This window comes from Periplaneta americana, chromosome 14, assembly GCF_040183065.1.
Source record: "Periplaneta americana isolate PAMFEO1 chromosome 14, P.americana_PAMFEO1_priV1, whole genome shotgun sequence".
NCBI lineage: Eukaryota > Metazoa > Arthropoda > Insecta > Blattodea > Blattidae > Periplaneta > Periplaneta americana.
Genome location: NC_091130.1, coordinates 147,737,073 through 147,743,072, shown reverse-complemented (window position 1 = coordinate 147,743,072; position 6,000 = coordinate 147,737,073). Strand labels below are relative to the sequence as shown.

Sequence of the window (6,000 nt, the reverse complement as noted above, 5' to 3'; positions counted from 1 at the left end):
TAAAATATTCTACTTTTATAAACATTTAAGAAATAAAAGACTAGGTTAATTAATGATTTCCCAATGAAAGTAAGGAGTTATCCTTTCCTACATTAGCGGTTCTTATCTATTATAAATGTTATTCATAGTTCTCTGTCCAATGGCAGATCCTTCACTGCAAACCCAGCATTCCCCAATCTTCTCTATTTTTCGCCTTCCTTTTCGTCTCCGCATACGATCCATATATCTTAAAGTTGTATATCATCTCTCATCTTCTTTTCCTCCGAACTTTTCTCCTGTTCACCATTCCTTTCAGTGCATCTTTCAGTGGGTATTTTCTTCTTAGCCAGTGACCCATCCAATTTCCTTCTTCTCTTCCTGACCAATTTCAGAATTATTCTTTCTTCACCCACTCTTTCCAATACAGATTCATTTCTTAATCTTCTGTCCATTTCACACGCTCCATTCTTCATCACATCCACTTTCCAAATGCTTCTAGTCGCTTCTCTTCATTTCGTCGTAATGTTCAAGTTTCTGTCCCATACAATGTCACACTCCACACAAAGCACTTCACTAGTCTCTTCCTTAGGATAGCTTTTATCCAAAGGTACAGAAAATGCTCCTTTTTCTAACAGCTTCCTTTTGACGTATGGGCGAATCCAGAAATGCATATAGAGTGTTAGTTGGGAGGCCGGAGGGAAAAAGACCTTTAGGGAGGCCGAGACGTAGATGGGAAGATAATATTAAAATGGATTTGAGGGAGGTGGGATATGATGATAGAGAATGGATTAATCTTGCTCAGGATAGGGACCAATGGCGGGCTTATGTGAGGGCGGCAATGAACCTCCGGGTTCCTTAAAAGCCAGTAAGTAAGTATCCTTCTTTTGACTTGTTGACAGAAATTAATATTTGAGGAGAAAAATTCGCTCCGAATAGGTCTGGATTGAATTCGTCGTAGCTCAGTGGTCAGAGCGCTTGGTACGTAGAACCAAGGATCCGGGTTCGATCCCCGGCGCCGGAGCGAATTTTTCCCCTCAAATATTAATTGTCAATATTACAGATATTATTCTATAGGACAAATTAATAAATATATAATATATTGTTGACAGCAGCTCATGTTATTACTTATAGTTGTTGTTTAGTGACTGTCCGAAGACAACTTTGAACCTCAGAAGTGACACCAATTAATCATCACCCATGAGGCAACTAAGCCAGGAGATAATGGGGTTGGGTGGCCAGTTTTTCCTCCCTTCATTGCATACATCGGTGACTAATAATATATTACACTTATCAGACTTCAGATCTATTTATAGTACACCCCAAGTAATTGAAATTGTCCACTTGTTCCACTGCTTCATTTAGAATTCGCACGTTTATCTTCTTTATTTTTCTTCCGATAACCATGATCTTCGTTTTGTTTGCATTTATCTTCATTCCATATTATTCACAGCTGTCATTTAACTCCACTAGCATATCTCTTAGTATCGTCTCCTCTTCTGCTAACAACACCATAATTATCGTCAAATCTTATGCACTTTATTCTTCTTCCTCCTACTGTCACCCCTCCCATGTTCTGAAAACAGTTCTTCACTAAATCCTCAAATAGATGTTGAACAGTGTGGGTGTTAAAGGGCACATTTCTATTGAAAATAAAACTGTAATGTGTTTTGTTAATTGAAATTAAAATGTCTTTATCAATTAAATTGATAAAGAAATACATCGCATTAACAAGTGCATTTAAATTACGTATCGTATAATTAGGATTAGAAGTTAGAACTAGGTCTATGTGTGGAAACAGGAAATGTAACTGAAGTATTCACTCTGAACTCTTCTATCAGCAAGTTATCTCCAAAGGGTTAGGATCATTTTCTATCCGAATAGTCAGATTAGTCACTACCTTACTCCCTGATATACAATAGATTGTAAATAGGTATGATATTAAGGTTTAAACTTTTTATGGTAAAGTTTCTCTCACTTCACCGTAGGCTACATTTCCTGTTTCCACACGTAGACCTAGTTTTAACTCACTCACATAAGGAACGTTATGACAGATAAAATAATATGCTTTCGCCAATTGAAACAAGTGATGTACCGGTAACTGAAAGATTCGTAGGTTATTTATTACCGCGGCAACACTGCCATCTAATATTTATTAATTTTATTTATTTATTTATATACTAATTTTTACTTACTTGCTTATTTTTTACTTATTTTTTACCTATTTACTTACATTTTACTTATTCACTTACTTTCTACTTACAGTATTTACTTTCTATTTGCTTATTTGCTTTGTACTTCCTTATTTACTTTTTGCTTGCTTATTTTTACTTATTTATTTACCTGTTTACTTTCAATTCATCCATTCATCCACTCAGCCATCTATTTATCTATTTATCCATTTTCCTATATATTTACGTATTTACTTATTTAATCATCCATCCACCTATTCATCCATTCATTCATCCATTTAATTATTTATTTGTTTACTTTCTTATCTACTTATTAGTTATTCACTTATTTATTTATTTATTTATTTACTTATTTACTTACTTTACTTATTTATTCAGGCCTACTTGCTTATTTATTTCCTTAATTATTACTTATTCCGTTACTTTATACTTATTCACTTACTTTCTACTTCCTTATTTACTTTCTAACTTGTTTATTTTCCTTCTATTCCTTCGCTTATTGACTTTCTATTCGCTTATTTACTTTCTACTTGCTAATATACGAGTACTTTCTACTTTCTTATTTACTTTCTACTTGCTAATATACGAGTACTTTCTACTTTCTTATTTACTTTTTACTTGCTAATATACGAGTACTTTCTACTTTCTTATTTACTTTTTACTTGCTTATTTTTACTTAGTTATTTACTGACTTAGTTACTTAATTATTTACTTGTTTACTTTCTATCCATCCATCCAACCATTCATGTATTTATCTATTTATTTATCTATCTACTTATCTATTTACGTATTTACTTATATACTCATCCATCAATCCATTAATTTATTTACTTTTTTATTCATCTACTCCCTTATTTATTTACTTATTTATTTTTTATTTACTAATTTATTTATATACTTGTTTATTTAGGCCTACTTGCTTATTTATTTCCTTAATTTTTACTTATTGACTTACATTTTACTTATCCTCTTACTTTCTACTGCACTTATTCACTTACTTTCTACTTCCTTATTTACTTTCTACTCGTATATTTTCTTTCTATTCGCTTATTGACTTTCTATTCGTTTATTTACTTTCTACTTGCTAATATACGAGTACTTTCTACTTTCTTATTTACTTTTTACTTGCTTATTTTTACTTAGTTATTTACTGACTTATTTACTGACTTAGTTATTTAATTATTTACTTGTTTACTTTCTAACCATCCATGTATTTATCTATTTATCCATTTATCTATTTATTTATCTATATACTTATCTATTTACGTATTTACTTACATACTCATCCATAAATCCATTAATTGATTTGACTTATTTATTCATCTACTTCTTTATTTACTTATTTATTATTTATGTATTATTTATTTATTTATTTATTTACTTTGATATAGTTAAAGTCATCAGGTCTTCTCTTCCACACCAGAACAGTAGTACTTCGGTACATCGTAATAATATATGACGATTTAAGTTATCTCTGATATTCCACATTTTCAGTTTGTACCAGTTAATTTATATCGGAATGAGCACGTTTAGTTGTCATTTTATCGGATGTGACGTAAGCTTTTCCACGGCATCCGAAGTCAAATTTCTTTTCCACAAAAATTCTTTCATTTTTCTATTAGTGTAGATCTAAAATAGACGTTGCACGTCAAAAATGAGTACCAGAACATTTTTATAAGCCTAGGTTATGCGTTCAGAAGGACTACCTCAAGTGTTAAAATTCCCGTGTGTAATCTAGTATTCCTCCAATAACGTGACGTCTGTGTTACTATAGCAATATGCACTCTTGTTTTTTTTTTTTTTTTTTTGAACACGTTTTTGCGATCTCACCGTTTAGCAGACCTGTGCAGAGAATAATTCCCTGTACTCTGGCCTGTGCCTGACTACTCCGCGTCTGCAGGGCTGTTATTACGTAACCTCACCTCAGCCCTCCACATGTCCTGAGGATACGCAGCTCCTACGTGTTTGTAATTAAGTATCCTGTGCAAGATTGTGAATCATATTGTTCTCACGGTGTGGTGTTGGGAACTCCCCGTCAGCTGCTCTTGGTATTTTAATGCAACACCATTTTTTTAAAGCTACTGATTGAAGAAAGACTTGCAGGGAAAAGACCTCAGGGAAGACCATTATTGAGATAATATATTGATAGTGTTGAAAAACACGTCACGAAATTGTCACATACATTTTAACCACACGCTTTAAAGGAACACTGAACTCAAATTCAGAACACACACACTCTTTGACTCCACATTACACTACACAAACACACCCCACAGGAAACAAAACAAAAGGTGCCAAGACCAGCAAAAACCAGTTCTGAAGATGGCCAATAGCAGGCCGAAACATGTTAACAGGGTAACATAAAATTTAACACGTTAAAGACACATAATACGTTTTCCGAAGAGATATATTTGTCCCAGAATATTAAAAAAAAATGGAAAAGTCCTATGCTTTGCTCATTTCTATAAAATTATTTTCAAAATTCCTTATTCATTTTTTCAAGACCCTATCCAATCTATGTTCAACATTGTTATTAACTCTGCCAGGTTGTATTGAAATAAAAATAATGCTATAATATATACGAGTATTAGGTATTATACAGCATCTTTATTCTGTTTGGAATTTGGTTTATTATTAATAGAATTTAAACCAGCGCCGGGCATGAGAGCAGCTCCGTTTAGCCAGCCAGAGCTGCTCTCACTCCACAAAACACTTAAAATGTTCACGCAGTGGCGGACTCACATTACAGCTATAACCTTCCCCTCCATTAATATAACAAGAGCCACGGTTGTTCTATTCATTCAGTTTGTCAGTACATAATAGTTTATAAGGATATTACATCAATCCATTGTACAGTACAGACTTTATAACACTCTTAGATCGATTCTGGAAAATTATTTCAGACTTAGTGAGTTTTAAAATAAAAGTCCTTTCTAGACAATAGGTTTATTTTATGGAGAACACTGATACCCATGCAAATAGGTGATTTAATGACTAGGCCTGAGAAATATATGTCGTTATACTACCAGTGCTCATCGTGCATCTCTGACTTTGAATATTCTCAGAGTTGAGGTGAGTTAACACAGTGTCTTTCGTTCATTTCAACTCATGCTTATCATTACGGAAAATTAGTCCTCAGCATTTGGGCGGTTGAAAGCCACTCCTTTGACTTCGAAACATAACTATCTGCTAAAGAAAAATTTTAAGACCCATTTTGAATCTTGCGTACACTACTTTTAACACTTGATTATAAGTAATTGATTAACTAGCGGAGCTTACTCGTGTTAATTATGTAAGTCTGTGCGACTTACAGCTGTTTCGGTGCTTCATCACACAAACACAACACAAACACAAGAACACAAGAAATACATCACACTAACATATGAAAACAAAAGCACACATAAGATCGCATCTTCATTCAGAAAGCAGAAATACAACATAGCATACAGAACAGAAAACACACTACAAAGACATCTCAACACACAAACAACACAAACAAATAAATACAACCACACAGGTGTATACAAACTCACATGTAATAGTTGCGACAAGTTCTACATAGGTCAGACAGGCAGATCATTCCAAACACGCTACAAAGAACACATTAAAGCAATAACCAGAGGACACAATACATCTACATACGCCGATCACATAACCAATGCCAACCATACATACAATAACATAAATGCGGACATGGAAATCTTACACATACAACCCAAAAACCAAAAATTCAACACACTAGAACAATATGAAATATACAAATACACTAAAACACACCCTGAGCAAATTCTCAACACACAGATCAATAAGTACACACATACTATTTGACTCC

At 33.4% G+C, this 6,000-nt stretch overlaps 1 long non-coding RNA gene across 1 annotated transcript in view; it reads left to right on the top strand.

Moving 5' to 3' along the window:
• Positions 1 to 643: 643 nt before the first annotated feature.
• LOC138713829 (uncharacterized) overlaps positions 644 to 6,000 on the top strand; it is a 280,083-nt gene continuing 274,726 nt past the window's right edge. The window contains exon 1 of the long non-coding RNA XR_011335995.1: positions 644 to 852. This is a non-coding gene — a long non-coding RNA (uncharacterized lncRNA). The remainder of the gene's footprint in view (positions 853 to 6,000) is intronic.